Source organism: Canis lupus, chromosome 30 (assembly GCF_048164855.1).
Source record: "Canis lupus baileyi chromosome 30, mCanLup2.hap1, whole genome shotgun sequence".
NCBI classification, from domain to species: Eukaryota; Metazoa; Chordata; class Mammalia; order Carnivora; family Canidae; genus Canis; species Canis lupus.
In genome coordinates, this window is record NC_132867.1 from 18,435,768 (window position 1) to 18,462,075 (window position 26,308).

Genomic DNA, 26,308 nt, shown 5'->3' on the forward strand with positions numbered 1-26,308 from the left:
AATAAAATGAAGAGAAGAGCTCTGAGAACAGAAACCTGGCGCTCCAATGTGGAAAGAATGCTTCTATGTGGATGAGCCAGCAAAGGATCCTGAGAAAGAGTGTGCAGGGAGCTGGGAGGAGATCTGAGAGAGTTGTGTTCTGGAAGCTATGTGTAGGATATGTTTAAGGAAGATGGTAATCATTGACGTCAAATGTTGCTGACAGGACAAGTGAGATGAGCCCTGAGAATTGAGTCACTGGTTTTAGCAAAATACATGTCACTGGTGTTGTTAATAACAGAGCCAGGACTAGGGTAAGGCAAGTGAGGTACTTGCATTAGGTGCCAAAATTTTTAGTATTTTAATGCAATTAAATGGTATCTTAATGTGAAATTTAAAAAAATTAAAAATTAATGCAAAAATCCATGATCAACACAATATCAGCAGTTTAAATATGGACAGAATTGGTTACAGTACTGTACCAAGCTGTATTAGAATCTGAGGCAAAAGGAAACATTCATATTGAGCCTGGTGGTTTTTTTTTTTTTTTTTTTTTTTGCTGTTGTTGTTTTAGTTAGTTTTTTTTTTTGAGCCTGTCTTAATTTAAACACTTGTTAAGTGCATAGTGACTTTTTGCTTTACTTTTGATTTTTAAAATACTGTGTAAAAATTATTTATCTTAATTGAAGAATTTTTGGTGTCCCTTAAATTTTATATCCAACATGGACCTCATTCACCCTACCCTAGCCCTGTCCCTGCTTACTAAGAATCATTTCATTTGAGAGACAAGGATGAAAGCCTAACTGGAGCCTGAGGAGGAAGTGTTTGTGGGATGAAGAGAGGGAAGAGCTCCTTCACTCCTTCAGCATAGGTTCAAGAATTGAGGATCCATGGGGCAGATGTGCAGACTGGAGCCAATTGTTAGTGGACTTGAAACTCACATGTAACTTGGTGGAGAAATAACTGTTCTGTAAGGTTCTGACACTGGAAGTAGGTACCACAGGAGAGATGATCCATGAAAGTTTTCTTCCTTTAGTGATAAAAGTTTGAGATATCTAACTAAGTGAAGAATCTTGATTACTGGAGATACTATTTCAAGACAAAGGAATATAGAGTGCATAGAGGAGGAGGGAAATAATAAATTCTGATTACAAACACATCACTCACCAGTTTTAGATCTGAAGACTATTGCCTATGCCTATAGTTTCTTCTTCACTGTATTGTGAATATTTTTAATCAGTGGAACTAGTTTTCCTTTTTTTTTTGGTTATATTCTTTTCCTATTCAAATTAAAAAAATATTTATTATAGAGAGATCATGTGCACACCCATGTGAGCAGGGAAAGGGGCAGAGATAGAGAGAGAAGGAGAGGATCTCAAGCAGACTTCTCATTGAATGTGGAGCCCCACACAGGGATTAATCCTGGGACCTTGATATCATGAACTGAGCCAAAATCAAGAGTGGGTGCTTAAGCAACTAAGCCATCCAGGTGCCCCATTTCCTATTCTATTTTATAGGAAGTTAGTTGTAGTGAAATTTACAGTTTAGCTTACTGGTTGTAGAACATCAAGATACAATAGTAAAGAGCCATAGAGAGGGCAATTGTAATGTAGATGAGGTAAATTGAGGCTTTGGGAGGAGGGAAACCTTTTTGTGACTGTTGTCAAAAAAACTTGTGTCATTAAAAGTTTTGTTTTGAAAAAAAAAATAAAAGAAAAATAAAAGTTTTGTTTTGGAATGAAAAGTATGTAAAGTTTCTAAGTGGATCCTGGGTAATGAAAGTTGTGATCTCTAAAACCTTTTAAAGGCATGAGAAAATGGTTAGGAGGCACTAGCTGCTTACTTTATGGAGAACTGAGTGGGACATGGAATCCTTTCACTGATCCCTAGAAGCCCATGATTTGGCTTAGATCCTAGGCTCATCCAAGTGGCTTCTCTGTTTTGACTTTGAAATCTTTAGGGAGGGACATAGATTCATAGATAATGACTTTTAAGGCTTCGATGTTGAATATCCAACTCTGGTGGTTAGTTGTGGCATCAGATGCCTTCTCATAAAACTGTACTGATGGTGAAATTTGGATGCATCCTTTCCTTGTTTTGAATCTCATATTCCAGCTTTCTCTCAACTGTGTTAGTGACTGATGTACTTTCCAATTGGATATTTGTTCATTTGCTATCGAAATTGGTTTTTGTTTGCAGCTAAGAATGCAGACTGGTACACCCAGATTCTGAAGAAAAGGTAATAAATAATTTCAGCAAAGATTCATAAACTTAAAGCCAAAAATTAAACAAATCTAAAACAAGATAAAAAGGTGTTACAGAATGACGTTAGAAGTTGGTTTGTAAACCCTGTTAAGAGCATTCCACTCACAGGGATCTAGTCCATAGAAATAAAATCACAGTAATTAAGGGCATGTATATTTCAGGATTTTTTTTTTTTTGACAGGACTGTTAATAATAGAACTGGAAAAAAAGCAAACTACTCAAATAGGTGAACAGCTACATAAATTATTGTATACTAATACTAGGAAGTAGTATACAGCCACTGAAAATTGTAAATTATGTTGATATAAATTGTCTTTTAGGAAATATTTTTTTAGAGATTAGAGGACTATATGTAAAATGATCCAATGTTTTGTAACTATATCAATGTTCAACAAACAACCTGGAGTCCTATTTTAGAAAACTGGCTTTTGACAATCACCCACCAAAAGATATATATGTTAGATTGATCCAATCAATACACATGCCTCAAGCAAACACAATCATACTTATTCGTAATATATGCAAAGCAGGTTGATTTCTTCATTCTTCCTATTCTATCCTGTTTTATTATTTTCTTTTCTTTTTTATTTTTTTAGATTTTATTTATTTATCATGAGAGACACAGAGAGAGAGAGAGAGAGGCAGAGACATAGATAGGAGAGGGAGAAGCAGGCTCCATGCAGGGAGCCTGATGTGGGACTCAATCCTGGGACTCCAGGATCATGCCCTGGGCTGAAGGCAGGCGCTAAACCACTGAGCCACCCAGGGATCCCCCCAAAATCACTTTTCTTTTAAATTGCCCTATATATTTGTCTGCATGTTTACTCTTCTGTGTTTTTTTATTTTCTTAATGTAGACCCATTTTTTTTTTCATTTAGTATCAGTTTCCCTCCTCTTGAAGGACTTTGTTTTAGAAGGTTCTTTTCCTTGTTGTAGAATTCTAGATTGACAGTTTTCTTTTTTTTTTATATTTATAGATGTTGTTCTACTTGCATTATTTTGGTGAGAACTCTTCCATCATCCTTATCTTTATTATCTCTGCATATAATGCATTTTTTTTCATTTGGATGCTTTTAAGATTTGAAATTAGTCAGTAATCTCCAGAGGAAGAATCTATTAATTTCATTCAGTTTAATTTTTTTAAAATCTCAGACATTGATTTTATTTATTTTTTTATCCAAGAAATACAGTTTGGGTCTTAAAAGAAGTCTTTCATATCTATTTAGAATGCTGACTCTTACCTCTGCCTTCTTGAGTATATGAAATATAGTTATGTGCATACTCTAATGTCCTTATCTACTGATTCTATCATCTGACATTTCTTATCTGTTTTTATTGATTGACTTCTTTCTCCTCATTATGGATTAAGGATGAGTATTTCTTATGCTATATTACACAAACCCAGTTTAATAGAATCTCTATGTCTGATGCCCACTTCAAGTAACTAGCAAAATACCTGCCAGCAGTCATGAACTTCCTTACACTATTGGGATACCACTTGGAAAATTACTGAACACACACTTAGGGTAGAACTGTATAGAACAACTTAATGACCACTGGGTATTTTCTGGCTAGTTTTCCGTATCATTAAAGTAAATGTAAAATGATTTAATGATGTAAGATTTGGGTAATTTTAGATATTGGGGAGGTCTAGTGTTAAATACCAATTATAAATTGTCTCTTAATGACATGTAGAACTTTTGAATATTCTGTTAGTGATGGTTAGAAATCGTATCGAAAACATAATCTTAGCTATGTAAGCAAAATATACATCAATAAAGACATCATAAGAAAATAACCTAGACAAGTCTATGGGAAGCCCCAAATTACTTTCTTGTTATGAACTCATGGTCCAAACTGAAATATTTTATCCCATTTTGGGATGGAAGCTATTTACTATAGTGACAATTCTGATTTGGGAGACTTGTAATAGTCAGGATTTATGCTGCCCTAATGTCGAGGGTGTACTAAATAATTCCTTTGTGTTAACACACTGCAAATAAACCTGAGAGATTTACAACTACTATTTATTAACTCTTAGAGTATATTTGTTTATTAAGATTGCTACCCTCCTTACATCTTAAGAAGAAATGTATTTTAATTTTGTATGAAAATAGAATAGAGTTATAATAGTTGGAGGTGAGGTAGGTAAAGATCTCAAGGTCACAGAGTCCTACAGAAAATGACAGAGATGCCAGGCAGGTCTCTGAATCTAGATACCATGTATGGATTCTGCTCCGTGCCTATTCCTACCTCATAGGATTCTTGGAATTTAATCTAAGATTTGAAGAATAATTCTTAATTTTGTAATCTTTTTTATTAAAACAAAAAATATGAATTAAAATGGATTTTTGTCTGTGTTTATTTGCCCTTAGTATTTTGAACCTGGCCTTATTTGGGATCTCCTTTGCTTTTTTTTCGTAAGGTTATAATCCAGAGATATAAGATCCAGAGATATAAGCTAACTTTTCATTCTGCATTCATGGAACTCTAGAACTCTGAATTTGATTTTGCCCATATGGCTTCTGGTTCTAATTTTTGGCTCCTTGAAGAACCTGATAATAAGTGACTTACTATCTTTTATTACTTATTAGAAAACCGCAATTCTCATCTTCATCTGTCCCACCCTGACAGCCATAAAAACTCAACATTAGCACCATATCAATATTTCTTATTAATTAAAAAGTTAAAAGAACAATTAAAGCTGTTGTGGATTACCCTTTGAGATTTATGGTTTGTTGTTTTTCTATTTAGCTCTAATGAAAGGGATTTGACATTTATATAGTTATCACTTTCCATTTAACATTTGTTGAGACTTAAATTAATCTTGATTGGTTCCAAATGGTCCTCAAAATATGGGCCAAGTTCATGGGCTTATGTTTTACAAATGGGTCACATCACACTAATAAGGATATGACGTTAGTCAAAAAGTTCTTTAAAAGGAAACATGTTATTTAATCATTCAAATGACTTGTAAGAATGAATTCTTACCATTTATTTGTTAGAGGGTTTATTAACTTTAGCTCATAAAATAATATAATCAAAAACAGCTTATAAAGGAAAGTGGCCATACTAGCACTAACAGAAGCCCCAGAATTCTTTGACTGTTCTTCCTGCATGTGAACTGCCCTTTCCTGCACTCACATCCCCTATCCTTTCACACTTTATTATCTTTATAAAAAGGAAGGAGACAACATACAAAATTAATTTAAGTAAAGGTCTGCATTACAACTGAAAGCCATTAACTGGGAGCCGTTTACCAAAGCACAGGCAAAAATCAATTTTAATTAGTATTTTTGGCTTTAATGAAAAGTGATTACAAAATTGGCATTTTAGCTACTACTGTTGAGATTTATGGTGAGGTGATACTAATTAATTTTCTGTTCAATTGCTATGGGCCTTGAATATCTGCAATAAAATGATGTATTTGCTGATACCAGGGCTGCATCAGCATTTCAGAGTTTTGTAACAAAAGGCTTCTTAATGGTTTACAGATATATTTCACACTATTGCTCCTAAGCTACAGAGTATTATTATTTTTTCCATAAAAAGGCTGTTACAGGCAATCAAATTTCATGCCATTTTAAAAATTGGGGACATTTTATTTTAACGTCTCTTGAATGCTAGCCAAAAAGCTCTTCATTTCAAATATAACTTCCTTTTGTCTAGTTACAAGTGGTAGAAAGAAGGCATGATATACTTTAATTAGAGAACATTTAATGAATTATTTCTCTTGATTTCTTCACTTTTCCTCCTCTCTTGATTAGATTGGTGGTAAATCGGCTATTGAACCTAGTTACCTATTTTCAGATTCATTTGAAAGCAGGAAATAAAAAAAAGAAACAACTAAGCCTCATAATCCACTCTTCTCATCTGATCTGAATTTCAAATGCTTAATTTCAGCTTGTTCTAATTGTGGTTATTTCTTCCTTTTCTTCAAAATGAAAAGCAATATTTACTGAAGACTTTACAAATTACAATTGACCCTTGAACAGTGTGGGGGTTAGGGGTGCCGATTCCTGGGTAGTCAAAAATCTGCATGTAACTTCGGACCCCCTAAAACTCAACTACTGATAGCCTACTGTTGACCAGAAGACTTACTGAGTAACATAAACTGTCGATTAACCTATATTTGTATGCTACATGAATTGCATACTGTATTCCTACAATAAAGTAAGCTAGAGAAAAAAAATGTTATTATGAAAATCATAAGGAAGAGAAAGTTCATTTATAGTACTCTACTGTATTTATAAAAAAATCTGCATATATGTGGACCTGCACAGTTCAAAACTATGTTGTTCAAAGGGCCAAATGCGTACAACTTTCCCCTGCATGCTGAAAATCTGTATCCTTGCATTGATTTTATTTGACCTTGATTAGAAAGTCATTTCCTTCATTTGTTATTGTTGGCTGTCATAGATAGATACAGGAGGCATAATCCAGACTTGATTACAAGGATAGCCTATGGAGACAGAGGGGTGGGATTGGGATCCTGGTTCCACCAGTGATTGGCTTTGTGCCCTTGGGTAAGTAAACTAAGTCTCAGTTTTCTCAACTGTACAATAAAAAAAATAACTGTATCCATGTAAAATTGTATTTTGAATATGAAAAATATGTAAATACCTTAATGTCAAGCACTCGATAAATACTATTGAATTGATATCTTAGAAGTGAAATCCTATTCATTTAACGATCATTTTATTACTTTCTGGAATATGTATAAACTTGGACTATAATATTTTAGAGTCCATGTATAAATCATGTAAGTGTATTTTTATAATTTTAAGAACCTAAATGTAATTTAAGATTAAATCATTAATCAAAAAACTCCAAGTGGTAGAAAATACAAATTTAGGAACAATGGATTCTTAGAATGTTAGACTCAATAAAATAGACTCAATTAAATAACTGAGTCATCTAATCCAATCTTATTTCTTTTAAAAATGAGTAAGCTAAGGCTCATAGAAGTTAAATCACTTGATTAATGATTCACAACTGATTGTAAGAGGAAGCGCTCATCAAGTCTATCCTAGTGGCAAATTTTATGACTCTTCCACAGGTGTTTTTATGTGTCAAAGGGAGGCAATATCAAATCTATCTACTATAGATTAGCGATAACTGTATAAAAGAAAGTTATCTTTTATGATGGAGATTTTGGATGATATAACATGGGAAATTGAACATTAAAAAAGAAACTCCTAGGAAGAATTTGGAGAGGTACAAAAATATATCTTCTTCTCATTCTTGCCTGAAACATCAGGCAGGCTAGTATAGGAGCCAATGTACAGTGTCCTACGGGCTTTTGGGAAAAATATACATTCAAAAATCCCATCTAACATTTAAAAAAATCCACAAACATTCCTGCTGAAAAACCAGTAGGGAATATTTTCTACTTTAAAGATTTTAGTTTTTATTTTTTTTTAACAAGAAGAATACTTTTTTTTTCAAAAAGCTTTTAGACCATGACACAGATTTCAATACATATTTACTAATCTGACCTAATATGAATAGCCCTCTTCTACCCATCTTCCTCCAGAAATACTCTTCACTCATTTGATTGATATGGCCTCATATTTGGGACCTACAAGATGTGTAGGAAGCATCCACTTGCCTAGGTGCTCTGGTGATAAGAACACATGCTTTTTTGTTTGCTTGTTTCTTAGGTACTAGAGGATCAGAATTTTAAATCAGAAAGGGATATTTGGAATTAGTTATGGTAAAATTCTCATTTGCAGATGAGGAATTCAAATCATTGGAGGAGTTATAAAACTTGCCGTTGTTACTCAGCCAGTATGAAGCAGATCTGGGAACTGTAATTCTAGCAATCTAAATCATAGTTGAATGATATTTTTCATTATTCTGTATATCCAATAGTTTACCAATAAGTTAAACATTTGGTTTAAAATGTGCTTCACAGCATACTTAACATTCCATGTAAAATATTTTAAGAGAAAGATTCTCTTGGGTACAAGGTAAAATAATGGAGGTACAGACCATGGGTGGCTGCTGGAATGTAAATATGTAGCACTGTTGAATTTTCTATGTATTCTCCAACTTTGGTCATTTTGTGGTCTTTATCTTTATTGGTCCAGAAAACTTGATTTTGGAAATGTATTTAGGGATGATTAGGTTCTGGCCATTTTCTTTGTTAACTAAATTCACAATAATTTTATGTATGTACCAAAATCACAATATTAAATTACAGTGAGAAATTTAACTTTTGATTGAATGAATTATTCTTTGCTACTTGAAGAAAAGTCTATATGGGATGACAAGTTATCATTGTAAGATTGCATGTAGGTGTAGAGAGGAGGAGATTAGTTGTATCTTCCTGATGATATAGGTCACTGAGATGACTGCCAGATGAATTTATTTCCATCTCTAGAATTCGAGAATACCCATCGCAGGACCGATTTAAAGGGCGTGCAACCTGTACAGTCACACAAGGCTCACATTCAGAAGGGATGCTTTCTTGGTTTAATGCTGTGCTGTTGCAGTATTGAATTCTTAATAATGTTATCTTTGAACTTGTATTTTGTAAGTGAGATCTGATGGGACAAAAGAACATGTCAGTGAACAGAGGAGATACATATAATATGTATTCCTGCTGTGTCTTGTCATTTCATTCTTATACTGCATTCAAGATGCCCCCTGAGCACAACATCCAGTGAACCCCAGATGTGTTGGAGTTCAGAGAGACTCAATGCTTGTTACTTGTACTGAGTAAGTAGGGTGTTGATAGCTCAAGAGGCCATGCTTTCCATTTTAACCAGAATTTTCTTAGAATGCAGAAAGAAGGCAGTGGTATTACGAGAAACACAAATGACCAAGCAACTCTATTCTTTCTTACTCATGTTATTTCCCTATATTAACCAATTACTTATGCTCAAAATGATGACAGCGAAGGAAAAAGAAAGCAACCTATAATGTTTTTTCCTTTCAGTGCTTTCCTACTTATCAGTAAGCCAAAGATGGAAAGTATTGGTAAAATGTGTATGTATTAAAAAGTGAAATTAAAACAGTTGTATCAATTTTGTACTGTGTTTCCACTTTCCTGGCAAAAATGAAATACATGGGGTGCCTAGGTGGCTCAGTTGGTAAAGCCTCTGACTCTTGATTTTGGCTTGGGTCATTATCTCAGGGTCATGAGATTGAGCCCCACATCTGGCTCCACACCCAGGGTGTAGTCTTTTTGGGATCCTCTCTCTCCCTTTGCATTTTGTCCCCACTCTCTCTCTCAAAATAAAATAAAAAAAATGAAATACATATGCATACATGAGCTACAAAGTATGAATTTTATAATTTTGAAGACAACATACAAGTTAAATGCTCTTATGTTTGCATTTAAAATAAGCATGGCACAATATCAAGATAAACAGCAAAATTCACACTAATACTTTAAAATATTAAATGTTCTTCACTTAGAAAGACAATAAATAGTTAAATAAATTTAAAAAAACCACATGACAATAAGAGAGAGACTGCAGAAGAAAGGAAAAGGTTTATTTTTTAGTACCCTTAGTGATACCTTTTCTTGCTCTTTTAACAAGTGGTCCTGCCTTTTCACTTTGCACTGGGCCCCACAAGTTAGGTACCCAGTCCTGACTCATTGTGATCTTTAAGAGAGCAACCTGTATCATTCTGAAAATACACTCCTGTTTTAGGGCTTCTCATTTTCTGGATTTCAAGTGATTATCTTCTTTCTGTTGCTAGTAGGGGGAGAGAAACCTCTTCCCTTTATATAGATTGCAATATAATTAACTAGATAAGCTTTTATTGTATCAATAATAACTCAGTCATGTGTTTTTGAGATTGTGTCCTATTCCTCTTAATTGGATTTTGGATTGATTTTGATTTAGCCAAGTCTACTCTTCAGACGGCTAGTTTTATCCTACTTCACAGAGTTGTTGTAAGGCCTGTATTTATATATTCAATAAATACTCCCTGAGCAGCTACTAGATGTTGGGTACTGTGCTGGTTGTCAATGATTCAGCAGTGAGCAAGAGAGGCCCTACACCTTCATGTAGATTACATTTGAATGTAGAAGAAGTAAAAAAGACAAACCTCCCAGATTTAGATGAGTGCTGTGATGAGAATAAACAGGGAGATGAGGAAAAATATAATGAGAGGAGGGCATTTTGGGTAGGATGTCCAGGGAAGGATTGTATAAGGGCAGTGTATAATTTTTGAGATGAGACCAGAATGATGGATCAAAAGTCTGAGAGGAGAGTGCTCCAGGTAGAGCAAACAAGAATTACAAAGGCTTAAAGATGAAAAACTCTTGGTAGAGTTGAATGGTGGACTCCAAAACGTTATATCCATGCTTCAGAACCTGTGAGTATAACCTTATTTGGAAAAAATGAAGTCTTTGCAGATATATTTAAATTAAGGATTTTGAGATGAGATTGTCCTAGATTAACAACGTAGGCCCTATATTCAGTGAAAAGTGTCCTTATTGCAGATGGCGGAGGAGAAGACAGTCACAGAGGGAAAGTCATGATAAAGCAGAGGCAGAGATTGGAGTTAAGCTGATATTATCAAGGAATACCTAGAGCCATCAGAAACTGGGAAGAGGCAAGGGAAGATTCTTTCCTAGAATCGTTGGAGAAAGCATGGCTCTGCCAACAGTTTGATTTTGAGTTCCTGGCCTCAAAAACTGTAAGAGAATAAATTTCTCTCACCTAGTTTGTGGTGATTTGTTATGGCAGCCTCAGGAAACTAATGCACTAATAAATATTTTTTGAAGAACAGAAAGGAGGCCACAAAGTGAGCAAGATGGAGAAAACGGAGAGATTAGAGAAGCAGGTAGAAGCCAAATTCTGAAGGGTTGAGTAGCCCATGGGAGGGAGTTAGAAATTTTTACTCTAAGGGTCATGGGAAGCCATTGGTGAATCGGTACTAGAGTATCATTTGGTCTACATTTAAGCAACAGTGCAGAGAATGGGCTTTCAGGTAGAGAGAGTGAAATAAGAAGACTATAGTAGTTGACCAAATAAGAGATGACAGTGGCCCAGACTAATCTGGTGTTCCAGAGATGGAATGAGAAAAACAGATTGAGATTTTGAGATAGGAATGACAAGATAGGAATGACAATGATGTTGGGTACTATGCTGGTTGTCAATGATTCAGCAGTGAGCAAGAGAGGCCCTACACCTTCATGTAGATTACATTTGAATGTAGAAGAAGTAAAAAAGACAAACCTCCCAGATTTAGATGAGTGCTGTGATGAGAATAAACAAGGAGATGAGGAAAAATATAATGAGAGGAGGGCATTTTGGGTAGGATGTCCAGGGAAGGATTGTATAAGGGCAGTGTATAATTTTTGAGATGAGACCAGAATGATGGATCAAAAGTCTGAGAGGAGAGTGCTCCAGGTAGAGCAAACAAGAATTACAAAGGCTTAAAGATGAAAAACTCTTGGTAGAGTTGAAGAGTTGATTACCATTGACTTGGTAAGTTGGTAGAGTTGACTACCATTGACTTGGTAATGGATTGGATGAGAGGAATCAAAGATGACTTCTGAGATTTTATTGCAAACAAATGGCCAATGAATGAAGTTATTTACCAAAATGGCAATTGCTGGTAGAAGGAAAGGTACTCACTATTGAGGGTAGAAATCAGGAGTTCCCTTAGAACACAGTAGAGGTTTAAATTTTTTTTTTTTTTATTTATTATTTATGATAGTCACAGAGAGAGAGAGGCAGAGACACAGGCAGAGGGAGAAGCAGGCTCCATGCACCGGGAGCCCGACGTGGGATTCGATCCTGGATCTCCAGGATCGTGCCCTGGGCCAAAGGCAGGCGCCAAACCACTGCGCCACCCAGGGATCCCCACAGTAGAGGTTTAAAAATCCAAATGAAAATATTATTTTCAGGGATCCCTGGGTGGCGCAGAGGTTTAGCGCCTGCCTTTGGCCCAGGACGCGATCCTGGAGACCCGGGATCGAATCCCATATCGGGCTCCTGGTGCATGGAGCCTGCTTCTCTCTCTCTGCCTATGTCTCCACCTCTCTCTCTCTTTCTGTGTGACTATCATAAATAAATAAAAATTAAAAAAAAAAGAAAATATTATTTTCACTAGTTGAGATAATATATGCTAAAAGCCTGACTAATTGCACCTATGTATTGCTCCAAAAAATGAATGTGTCCTCTAACATTTAATGATGACTTAATTTTCTTAGTTTAGTTTTCACAAAATAACCATTTTATCTTTTGGGGACATCACTGTGCAACTGCTATCAGGGCAGTAATTATTTCTTGCCTTCTTTTATTATTAAAGGAGACTAATGTTCTTTAAGGACAAGGTCCCAAGAGCTGAGCTAATTTTCATGTCTCTATATTTGATATTTCTATACCAATTTACAGGTCAGAGAGTACAATTATAAGTTTAGGGCTAACTTGCATTATAATATAGCAAGGGATTCTCCCCAAATAAGCAATTCCCTGGACCTGGTGATTTGTTTGAGTGCTCAATCTACCAACTTGAAGAAATGCAAGAATCAACTTTTTGCCCAAACTCTACTTTAATCTTGGCTCAAGAAGCCTGAAAATCTGAGTTTATAGATGCTCCTTCTAACCCTTCTCCATTTAATCAATAATGACTCTGGCAGAAAGAGAAAGCATATATATATATATATATATATATATATATATATATATATATATATATATATATATATATATATATACTTTTTCATAACACAGGTAATTGAATATCACCTAATTAGATTAACTGCACTCCTTTGATGCCATAGTGATTGGTGATATATAGGAAGCCTGGCTGTGATAACTGTGTGAGAGAGATTATTTAATGTAAAATGAAGGATAAAGGGTCTTGAGGCCACAGCTTTGAATATGGTGTCCCCTTCCCCTCTCAGAGTTTAAGTATATGTTTTAATACTAAAAATGCAATATTTTCAACTATTAAAATATGCTCAACTCCTTTCTATGGCTCCTAACTATATACTCCTATAATTACTTTAGATTGCTTGAATTACTTCCAGCTGGGCAGGAGATAGCACCATCGTTCCTTTCCGACCAGGGTAGGGAACGACCACTGGCCTTTCCTATATTCACCATTATAATGAGTATGAAACCAATATTACTGGTAAAGGCCAGACTGCCACATACAGTGATCCTTATGGTCTCATTTTTGTTGGAATCAGGCTAACCATTATGTGTGCTAAGAGTATGGGTAATTGATCTCCTCGAAGGGGAAACTTGGAGAAAAGCTGCCAACTTAGGCATCATGTCACCTGGTCTGACCTGAAGCACTATGGTGGAAGGTGAACATGACAAAAATTTGTGAGGCAACACACACATCAAGTAGTGAGGACAAGAAGGCATTAAAAAAAAAATGTGGCAGGGGTTCCATAACTCTAAACACCAATCTTAGGAAGATGGCAACCAACTCCTTCATTGTATTATTTGTGCTGTATCTCCACAGTCTGCAGGAAAACATCACACCTTTTCTCATCCACTTATGACTTGTTGAGCACTTAATATGTTTGGTGGTCATGATGAATGTGTGGGTTAGTTATATTTGACTGTATGGAAGCTGTTTGTGGAGAAAGGACTTTGGCATTAATAACAATGGTCCAGTCAGGTGAACAAGGCCGAACTTAAAACCTCTGTCTTCCTAAGAAAAAGAGGGGGAATTGACTTACTTCTCTCAATAATAAGAGTTTTAATATTTTCCTGAAATCCTAAATAGAAGTGGAGGTTCTGGAGGAACTTGGAAATGTTTCTTGGCATCTACTCAGCTCTGAAATTGTTGTGAAAATAATATGGGCTTCTGTAATTTTTAAAATATCTTTTTTTTCCTTTTTAAAAGGAGATAATTTCTGATGAGGCAGTTTGGGTGGGATAAGAGAGAGAGAGAACAAGAATGAGATGGTTAGAGGAACTAGATAGGAGGGTCTATGACTTTTCATGGTTACATCTTGTTTTGCATATTGTTTTCGTATCTGAGGATTTAGAAAAACCCCATACTTGAGAGTGGGAGACGACAGCTCAAGTTAAGAAAAGAAAAAAAAAAGTGGCACCAAAAGGAAAAGGAGTAACAAAAACTCTGAAACCCATTAGTCTGTGGGCAAAAAAAATTGGCAAAAGTTCTGTATATGCATATTAGATCTATGACAAAATCTGCTTATAATCTTTGAACTTCAAAGTGAATGGCCAAGTGATGAAATAATGCTTTAAAATGAGGAGTAATTATAAGCCTTAGAACTTCCCAAACATATTGATAATGCTGTAGACTGAAAAACCTTTTTCTGGATCCATTTTGTATTTACAGTGGTTGCCACATGTAACACCTCTATTTGACATCATCTTTAAAGTAGTGAGGCTGGGGGGCAGAAATGTAACACACTCTCCACAGTCAGTTGTAGACCTATTAAAGCAGACTGGCTACAGATTTGTTGTAATGTTCAGAACTTCAAAAGCTTGAAAAACATTTGGTTTATAATGATTTTCAGATGAGACTAAAGAACACGTGATTATTATTTAGTCATTTTAAATTTGAAAATTGAGATAAGCAGAATTATGGAACTACATAAAATTACTATTTTCTGTTTGGAAAGAATTTTTATGACCTACATTGTTCTTGTGTTGTCTATGTAATATAAACAGCATAGTCTGTAGGCTTCAGCTTTGGTAAGAGCTGGTGGTAATACATTTGAATAATCTTGTCAACTGTTGAATGACTGAGGCAGATCTGTGTTACAGAAGCATATTAGTCAAAGTTGTCATTTATGCAGATATAAAGAAGTAAGTTTGACAAATCCTTTCGGAAAATTTTAGAAGTTTGCCAAATCCGAGTGGAAAATTTTAGAATTTATCTGTTAACCAGATTGACTAGATAATGAACAAATCTGGAATTTACACAGCACTGTGTTACAACTATGAATTCAAGATCAAACATGACTCAAATGCATAACAATACCACTTAAGAATATAATGTGGTTTTTCTAATTATGTTTAATTTTTATTTGAAAATTTTTTATCGAAGTATAATTAGCATACAGTGTTATATCAGTTTCAGTTGTATGATATAATGATTCAACAATTTTATACATTTCTCAGTGCTCATTAGGATAAATGTACTTTTTTTTTTTAATTTTTTATTAATGATAGTCACAGAGAGAGAGAGAGAGAGAGAGAGAGGCAGAGGGAGAAGCAGGCTCCATGCACCGGGAGCCCGATGTGGGATTCGATCCCGGGTCTCCAGGATCGCGCCCTGGGCCAAAGGTAGGTGCCAAACCGCTGCGCCACCCAGGGATCCCCGGATAAATGTACTCTTAATCCCCATCACCTATCTCACCCATCCTCCACCCACCTCCCTCTGGTAACCACCAGTTTGTTTTCTGTATTTTAAGTCTATTTTTTTTGTCTCTTTTTTTCCTTTGTTTTGCTTCTTAAATTCCACATGAGTGAAATCTATTTACATTTTATTTCCAGTTGTATTTGTTTGCTGGGGCTGCCATAACAAAATGTTACAGACTAGATCGCTTAAACAACAAAAATATATTTTCTTACAGTTCTGGGGGCTGGAAGCCCAATATTAAGGTGTTGGAAGGTTTGGTTTATCCTGAAGCCTCTTTCTGTGACTTGCAGGTGGCTGCCTTCTTATGCCTTCACATGAGCTTTTGTCTGTGTGTATGCATCCCTGGTGTCTTCAGTGTTCCAAATTTCCTACTCTTTTAAGGACACCAGTCAGATTTGATTAGGAGCCACCCTGATGGCCTTTTTGCTTAATCATGTCAGTAAAGACCTTATCTCCAGGCGGCCCGGGTGGCTCAGCGGTTTAGCGCCCCCTTCAGTCCAGGGTGTGATCCTGGAGACCCGGGATCGAGGTCCACATCAGGCTCCTTGCATGGAGCCTGCTTCTCCTTCTGCCTGTGTCTCTGCCTCTCTCTCTGTGTCGCTTATGAATAAATAAGTAAAATCTTAAAAAAAAAAGACCTTATCTCCAAATATGAGTACATTCTGAGGTATTAGGAATTGGAACTTCAACATATGAAGTTTGGAGAGACATAATTTAGTCCATAACAGCAGTGTAACTCATACATCTACCAATATTTGCCAAGCTAGGCACAGGTGATATAAGAGATGTGGTCTCTGCCTTCAGGGAGCTAACAGTTTAATGGAGGAGAAAGTCAGTTAAGAGTTAAGCAAACAAGTAACTACATATATGTAGACAATGATAAGTGCTCTGAAGGCAATGGAAAGAGCAGGTGATGAGATCAACAGAGTGGGGTGCGGAGGAAGTGGTATGAAATCTACTAAGATGGGATCCTTAGAGAAAGCACATCCATCAAGGGCAATTTTATTTTATTTTTTTAGGTGTGGGAGGCAAAACCAAAAGAGGATCAAGATATTTTAAGCACAGTTAATAAAGGATTGTAAAATGAGATTGTGTGCAGGACCATTGGATGTTCGGATTTGTGGGGCCTCATAGGCCTTTGGAATGAGGTAGCGTTTTATCTGAATTGCAGTATGAAGCAATGTTTAAGACAAGTTTTTGTTTTAAAAATCTTATCCTGGCTGTTGAGGTGTGGACTGGAAGGGTTGGAGTGGGTGCAGGGAGCTCATTTAGAGGCAGTGGTTCAGGGCATTGGTGTCAGTGGATTGGATGAAGGTAGTAGCAGTGCAGATGAGATTCAAAATATATTTAAGGGTAGGAATGTCAAGACTTGCAGATAAATTGAATGTGCAGAGTAGGGAGACAGTAGAACCAAGAATGACTCAGGTTTGAACAGTAGAGTAGATATTGGTGCCATTTGCTGTGAAGGAATAGACTGGGGGAAAAGATTTACAGTGGGGAGTGGGGCTGGGAGGGGGCACTGAGATCCAAGAGTTTACATTTGCTCATGTTGAGTTTGAAGTGCCTATTAGGTTATCCCAGCAGAGTCGTAGAGTTGTTTAAGTAGGAATGTGCTATGAAAGCAACAACAACAAAAATATTTGAAGTTAGAATAAAAATATATACATTTATTAATGATCACTAGGGCCTATAATTAAAATAGTGCCTGTGAACTACTGGAACTTCATTAAGATGAAAAGCTTTTGCACAGTAAAGGCATCAGTCAATAAAACTAAAAGGCAACCTACGGAATGGGAGATGTTTGGGCTAGTATCCAAAATCTATAAAGAACTTAACTTGCTTTTAAATGATGGTGTGACTAAAGGGTTAGGTACAGCTTTGTCTTTTCCTTCTATACAGTGGAATAGATATTGTATATGACGTAGATACTTGACTCACTCAAAGAGACTCATCTTCATCTTCCTAATTAATTTGATGATGCTGTTATTAAAGACGTCTTAGAGGGGCAATGTCCAATTATTTGAAATCAAAAACTGTCATGTTATATTTACAAGTGTGATGGAAGAGTATTTTAGAACTTTAATGAACGTACCAAGCAAAATGCTTTTAACATGACTTTGCAAATTGTACATCTGGCAGAGATTCTAAGAAATGTTTGGCCTCTCTGACATAGCAACTTTGGTGATTTAGTAGACTTCCTATAACAGTTTCTTAAATATATGATGCTCTAGGCAGAAAGATAGGATGATAAAAAGTTTGCTGTTGATGAAGAAATCATTTGGCTTATCCCAAATTATGGTGGCCTTGAAAAGAACATTGTGTTTCAATAAATTAAGAAAGACCCTTTAAAAAAATGTTTCTTAATGAAATAGAATAATGAAAAACAGTAGTCAAGAAAATCAACTAAAATCTCAGATGTGTAAAACTGTGGACTTAAGAGCCAAAACATGTATGGCAGGACATCTTTTGTAGATAGACATAATAAAAATGATTTTAAGGCAGGAAAAGAAACATTTTAGCTATTCTGTTAATTATCAGCTTCCCTGGAAATTTGTTTAGGATTCTAGGAAGGATTCTATTTTTAGACTTTAAATTGCTCCTAGGAAGAAAGTGAGGTTTACTAGAAGTTCATCACCAAATAGATTGGAAGTCTTGGTATTTGTGCTAAAAGGCTAATTTTCATTTCTTACATAATAATGGTGATAATCAGTAGAGCATGCATTTGAGTTGTTTTTCTAATAGTAATGGCTAATTTTATAGGGTGTTATAAAAAACCTATGTAATTTTATTTTTTAAAAATAATGTACTCATTTAACAAATGAGCTCCAAATTTGTGAAATGTGCCTAACCCACAACTGATTAGTGGAGGGACAGGGGCCAGAACCCAGGGATTCTGATTTTTAAGGCTAGAGCCTTTCAATTCAACAATGTTTCATTTTGTAGCCTGGTCTCTTCCTTTGGTAAATAACAAAATACTTGGACAATTTTTTAGGGTTTTTCTGCTTGTTTGTTTGTTTTTTTTTTTTTAAAGAGAAAGAGACAGAGAGAGACAGAGAGCATGAGTGGGGAAGGGGCAGAGGAGAGGGAGGGAGAGAGAGAAGCCCAAACAGGCTTCGCACCCAGCCCCCCAGCCCAGTTCAGGGCTCTATATCATGACCTGAGCCAGAATCAAGAGTTGGAGATTCAACTGATCAGACACCCAGACATCCCTGGACAGCTCCTTGTTAAAAGAACTAAGTTTGTACTTTGTTAGAAGTACTAACTGAATGAGAAATCACTCAGGGATATAAGGAGATTTGCTAAGAGAGGGTGGATAGTTTTACAACAGATTCTGTCTCCATGTGCTTCCATTCAAACATACTGGCATCTTTGGACCAGCACTGATTTATCTTTCCTACATAGCACAGCTCTAATCAGACAGTGGTCTGATATGAGGGAAGCATCCTCTGGGTACTATTTTGAGGGATGCTCTCTGAACGATATGAATTAAATTTGTCACTTCAGATTTTGTTAACATGATTTTCAACCTGATTGTGTTAGTTGACAAGTTTAAGCTAAGGAAATAGAAGTTTTAAGCTCCCACAAATATATTTATTTTTCTTTAATTCATGTCTAAATAGATTTTCAAATGTTGAGGAAATAGAAAAATATTGCAGGATGTATCAAATTTCTCTTTAGGTATACTGCATACATCTCAATAAGTTTAATATTCATATCCATGGTTAATATAGCAGTTTTCAAGCTCAAACTTTTTTTTTAAGAAGATTTCTTTTTTTAATTTTTATTTATTTATGATAGTCACCCACACACAGAGAGAGGCAGAGACATAGGCAGAGGGAGAGGGAGAAGCAGGCTCCAGGTACCGGGAGCCCGATGTGGGATTTGATCCCGGGTCTCCAGGATCGCGCCCTGGGCCAAAGGCAGGCGCCAAACCGCTGCACCACCCAGAGATCCCTAGAAGATTTTTTTTTTTAATTTTTATTTATTTATGATAGGCACACAGTGAGAGAGAGAGAGGCAGAGACATAGGCAGAGGGAGAGGGAGAAGCAGGCTCCATGCACCGGGAGCCCGATGTGGGATTCAATCCCGGGTCTCCAGGATCACGCCCTGGGCCAAAGGCAGGCGCTAAACCGCTGCGCCACCCAGGGATCCCAAGCTCAAACTTTTTATAGATTATATATCTAATATGGAAACCACACAGTATCTCAGTGGTGAATTCAGGAGGAGACCAATTCTGAAAGAGTTGTGCTAGCTACATCTAAACAATTCTGCCAAAAAGTTTAGAAAAAGGGATGAAGACTGTTACAAATAGCTAAATATAATGGAAGAGAAAAGATGTAATAATATAAAATTAAAATTGGCAAAAAAGAAAGGGGAAATATTTTCTTCTCTTGCCAAAGAACCATAGGACCTTTACATCATTCATATTGGCATTGCTAACTGAAAGTACTATTTATTGAAATGCTGATGTTGCAATTCTGCATTGACCTCAGAAGATATTTTGTTGCCTAGAGAATCTCCAATGCCAGAAGTAAGCCAAGGTAGTTTTGTTTGGTTTCCATTAAAATGCTGACCTGGTCTGACACTGATTGTTTTGTGGTGACTGGAAGGACCAAAATTTTATAGTGACTTTACTGAAAATGAGATTATATTTTAGAACTGAACTTCCATTTGGTCATGGACTATATCAAGACTTTTAAGTAGTTTTACAAAAGCAAGTCAATAGCAGAATATCTTTGGAGAAACACAGGAAATCTAGTCGTCTATTTCCTAATATTTATTTTGGACAAATGTTCTTCTACTTCATTTGACAGATGTGACACATACAACAAGTAGGTAAGGAGTTGTGCTGGAGGTAATAGATTGCTTTGCAAAGTTATTGCAATTCTGAGGACTGAAAATCACAAAGAAGAAAGCAACTCTATACCAACTTATACCAGGATAATTATACTCATAGCTACACATTTTTATCACAGATCTCTCTCATCTCTCTCTATAGCTATATATCACACATATACATAAACCTAATATGTCACATGTATGGTGTATGACAAATACATACAATTTATGGCCATATATCATTTATATATAGCAAATCATGCATACATATGATGCATAGCTGTTATATGTGATAGCACACACAATATATTTATCTGTAATAAAAATGTATATATACATATATAGAGAGAGAGAAAAGAAAGAGAGATCAGAGAGGTGAAAAACCAAACCAACTGGTGGTGTGATAAAGAATTTGTTCTATTAGAAGATCAAATTCAAGACCAAATGCAAATTCTACAATTTTTTTTCTATTTTTTTTCTGGCTTTTGATTATGTCATTATTAATTTGGCTTTAGGACATTATCCATGTTATAGCTGGATAATGTAGCAGGCTAGTTTAGAAAACTAGCCACTAATATTGAAACAATACTTGCTACTTCCCCAAAATCTTTAGCTATTCCATGATGGCAAGACATAGTGGGAGAGTAGGAATTTTGTAGGACATGATCATGACAAGGCAGATACTGAAAGGATTTTGGATTAGAATTATAAAATCAATCTGTCCTTAGCTTAAAAAGAAAGTATGATGGTAAGATGGTAATGTAAGTACAGAGAGTTCCCATATGTCCCTGAAACTACATATGCATAGCCTAACCCCCTAATAAAATCCTGTACCAGATTGGTACCTATTTTTTTTTTCACAGTAGATGAACCTACGTTTACACATCACTATTGCCCAAAGTCCATAATTTCATTAGGAATCACTCTTGGTGTTGTGGAGGCTGTGGGTTTTGACAAATGTGTATAATGTGTATCCACCATTAGAGTATCACGAAGAATAGTTTCACTACCCTAAGAATTCTCTGTGCTGTGCCTATCCCATCATCTTTAAACTAAATTTAACTTCCCCTCCACTTAAAACAAAAATAACTTACCTAACCCTGAAACTCTCCCCATGTATATCACCTCCCTTTCACAGGCAATTCTCTCCCCTCACCCCACCCCCACTTTGTTCTCAGCTCACTCTGGTCTATCTTCCAGCCCTGTCTCTTTTCTGAAATATCTCCCGCTAAGGCCTCTTCTGTGACACTATGTACAGAATGGATATTTTTCAGTTATACTCTTTCTTGGCCTTTCATGAGCACTTAACATTCTCTTTCTTGATTCCAGGCTTATGGTTTTCATTATACTCTATCATCATAACTTTTTTTTGCCTACTTTGCAGGATAATCTTCCCATAACCATCCCAAATTTCTGCTGTCTGCAGATTCATTGCTCATTTTAGTTTCTCCTTTGTTTATACCTTCCTAAGGTGGTCTTATCGGTTCCTCTTCCTTCAGTCACCCCCTATATGAGGATAATTCACAAAATTACATCTCTGACCTGGTGTTATGCACTAAATCATTTTGTTCCCACAAAATTCATATGTTGAAGTCCTAGCCCCCCAGTAAAGTTGCATTTGGAAATCAGGCCTCTAAGGAAATTAAAATTATATGAGGTCATCAGAGTAGGATCCTAATCCAAATAGGAGTAGTGTCCTTATAAGAAGAGAGACTAAAGAGCTCTCTCTCTGTCTCTCTCTCTCTTCCTCTGCATGCAGAGGAAAGGCTATATGAGCACACAGCAGGCAGGTGGCTATCTACAATCTAGAAAGAAGGCTTTCAGAAAATGAATTTGCAGGCACCTTGAACATGGACTTGTAGCTGCCATAACTTTGAGAAATAAATGTCTATTGCTTAAGCATTCAGTCTGTAGTATTTTGTTGTGGCAGCATGAGCAGAGTAGTATATCTGGTCATCCCAAATGAACCCTAGAACCTTTTTTCAGATGTCAGTTTTTCATTTGTGTCCTCTAAAGTTTCTTTCAGTTACTCAAAAATTCAAACTCATGATTTTTTACTTTACTGTGTATTCCTAACTTGCAAAACCCAGTCTTTTCCCAATACTTTCTCTCTGTGAATGACACTGTCCATCCTGTATCTGAGTCAGAACCCCAGGAGTTAAGCATGAGGGCTCCTTTTTCTCCACATCCTCACCAATACTTATTTCTTGTGTTTTTGATTTTAGCCATTCTAACAAGTGTGACATAATAGCTCATCATGGTTTTGATTTGCATTTCCTTGATGATTAATGATGTTGAACATCTTTTCATTTGTAAAAGATGCAGATTTTTTAATGTAATACTGAACTTTGCTATGTTTAAACTTGACACAACCCAGGATAAAGGTGATTTTATTTTATTGGCTCTCAACATTTGTGCAAGCCAGATATATGAAACAATGAAAACAATGAAAATCTTGTATTTAGCAGAAAATGATGATCAAAATAAATCATGAAATATAGACTCATGGGACAAAGGGGCAATGTGTTGTTTGTGATTGACATAATCCCTGGATTCAGACTTGATAGAAGATGTGGTTTCTATCAACAAGTGAAATTGGTGCTGGAGCAGTAGGAGGAAGGAGAATAGGAAGAATGTAAAAAATAAAGAATCACCAGACCATAAAAGTCATAGTGTGAATTTGATGACAAAGACTTACCAAATAGTACAAGTTTATTACATTGTTGAAGGTTATAAGCAGCAGCCCAGATCCTGTCCTGAGGTTGGGGATTGACATATTAATTGCAATGCAGAAAACATATACTCTCAAAGAAAAATCATATCCAGATCAATAGAAAGAGAGAGAAAAAGATAAAGAAAAAAAAAAAAAAAAAAAGAAAAAATCAGCCCCTACAGAAAACCATTATTTCTTCAGATTTTGAAAAAGACAATTCTATATTATGATGTAGGGAATTATAATTACAGTTTCAGAAAAACTAAAAAAGGAGTGACAAAAACAGCAGGATATGGCTGGTTTGATGAAAGTTCCAAAAATGAGGATTGAACTGAAACATCACTTCAAAGAACTGACCATGGAATTAGCATAGATCCAAAAAGTTTACAAGAGAGATGATAGAGATTGTTTCCAGATTAGACGTTTGCTGACAATCCAGCTGTGTTTATCATTTATGAACCTCTGAGGAATAAAGACTGATGCAGAAGAACTGCTCATTGACTCAGAGATCAGAGTGAACAGAGAAAATGGCTGAAGCGCTGGAAAGACTTGTTGGTGGGAGAATGGACCTCGTGATTAAGATTCAGTGAGCATACTGCCACATGTTACTGACTTCCTTTCATTTATTTACTGAAGATATATTGAAGACAAACAGCATGACATTAATTAATTTAAAGTGGACTGTTCCTATTTGTATACAGATTTTTCTCTGGGAAAAAATTGATTTAAGAGAGAATCAATCATGTACCCTTGGGGTATAAATAGGTGTGTTTGCAAGAAACCCACCAAGGTTAATAATATTTGAGAAAAAAGAGAAGTAACCATGACCATTTCCAAATAAATTACATTTTTGTGAGGATTTTATGTTTTGGTTGGTTGAATAATAGTGGATTAAAATATATTCAGGAGATTTGCAATTTGTAAACATCCAAAGAATTCTTATTTATATGATCAAAGAATGATAACGAATATCATTTCAACATTTTGAAGAAGCAGTCATCTCCGGAAATCCTGCCATCTGTGACAATATAGATGAACCTGGGGGATATTATGGTAAATGAAATAAGGCAGCCACAGAAGGACAAATATTACATCATCCTACATCTATAAAAAAATGTAAAATAGTCAAATTCATGGAAGCAGAGAGTAGAATAGTAGTTCCCAGAGCCTTGGGGGGCAATAAAAAGGTGTTGGTGAAAGGGTACAAAGTTTCAATTATGCAAGATGAGTATGTCTTAGAGATTGAGTGTATGGCATGGTGCTTATAGTTGACAATGCTACATCTTATACTTAAAATTTTGCTAAGAGATAGGTCTTATGTTAAGCATTCTTAGCACATAAAGAATAAATAAAATGAGGTGGAGAGGCAATTTTTGGAGGTGGTATGCTTATGGCATTGATTGTGGTGATAGTGTCATGGGGGTATAGTTATCTCTAAACTTATCAATTGTATACTTTAAATATGAACAGACTTCTATATGTCAATCATACCTGAATAAAATACCTAGTTTTTAAAAAATTTCTTAGTGTATTCTCCTTGTATCTTTATCTTAAGATAAAAATCATAATTTGAACATGGCCTCTAGGCCTAACCTAGCCTGGCATTTATCCTCCTTTTCTGCATTTATTTTTTTAAAATTTTTTAAAATTTTTAAAAATTTTTATGTATTTTAGAAAGAAAGAAGGAGAAGAGTGTGTGCGGAGGAGCAAATGCTCTGTACAGAGCATGGAGCCTGACCTGGGGCTCAATCTCATGACCCTGAGATTATGACCTGAGCTAAAGTCAATATCCGGGCACTCAACCAATTGAGCCACCCAGACACCCCTGCATTTCATTTTTTATTTACATTTTCACTCCTATTTTGTATTCTCCATCTACTCTATTCCTCAGTGTGATTGGCTGCTCATCACTAAAGGTGATTCCCCCTTTCTAGATGGCCCCTTATACTCAGGCTCTTCTTTGCCTCCTATTTCTTTTCTTTTTTCTTTATTTTTAAAATTATACTTTTAATGATAGGATATTGTTAGAATACAGATGTAGATAGACACTAGTATAACTGCGACCAATACCATATGAAAAACTGTTCTACATACTTATTTGTTCACTCTCCACAACCATAGAAAACAGGCACAGAGTGTTCAGGGTATGTGCAGAAGCAGCCAGAGACTTGGGAGCAGAAGACATGCAAAAAGCATTGGCAAAGAGAGTCTGATGCATAAGTTCTACACAGAGTTCAACACAGCAAATGGACAGCAACTGGGCAAAAGAGAGGAAACTGCTGGTCTGGCCCCTGCCCTTTTAACTTTCCAGCTGTAGTGTACAAGGTATGGAGAGATGACTGGGGCACTGAGAAGCCTCTTCTTGAGCCACTCACCTCTAAGAAGCTAAAAACAGCAGCAGGAACAGGTAGTTGGGGTGGGTTAGAAGAGTAGGGAAGGAAAAGAGAGTGATTATATATTTGGGTCATGAGATGAGGATGCTGTCTTCTGTGGCCACTCCAAAGCTGATGCCCACTGTGGCTCACAGAAGCAACAGGAGAACTTTGATATTCATTAAAACCATTAGCAACACTTTGAGTTTAGTCATCAAGAACTTGTAAGTCATTCAAAAATTAAAATATAAATACCAACAGTGGCTAAGATTTTGTATGGAACACAAAACATGCTCCCTGCCTGAGCTGTTTGTATTTAAATAGGAGTTTGCCTCCTATTTCTATTCTTCCTTGAGATTGTAGATAAATCGTCACTTCTAAGAACTCTTCATTGTCTTCCTGCCCTTGGTCAGAGATTCCTCTAAGTGCCTTTCTTTGTTAGTACTTACCACAATTATAAATTATTTTAAATTGTGGTATATTTAAATACTCCCATCTCTCCTATGAGAGCTCTAAGGTGGGGACTTTGTCTAGGACTTTTTTACTTACTAATTTATTCTCTTTGCAAATATAATGCCTGACACAAACTAGGAATTTGATAGTTTTTGATAAAATTAATACAAATGAATATAAATCGAGCATGTGTAATGAATTTCAGTAGTTGCTTAAGTTAATTAAGTGAAAGCAGAGTAAATAAGAATATTGCTATTAACACAATGGGCTCACAGCTTCAGATTATTTGCATATGTAGTTATAGCAATTATCCTATCATCGTGTGTTGTCTGAATGAAGGTCATTTTTAAATCAAAGGCAGCT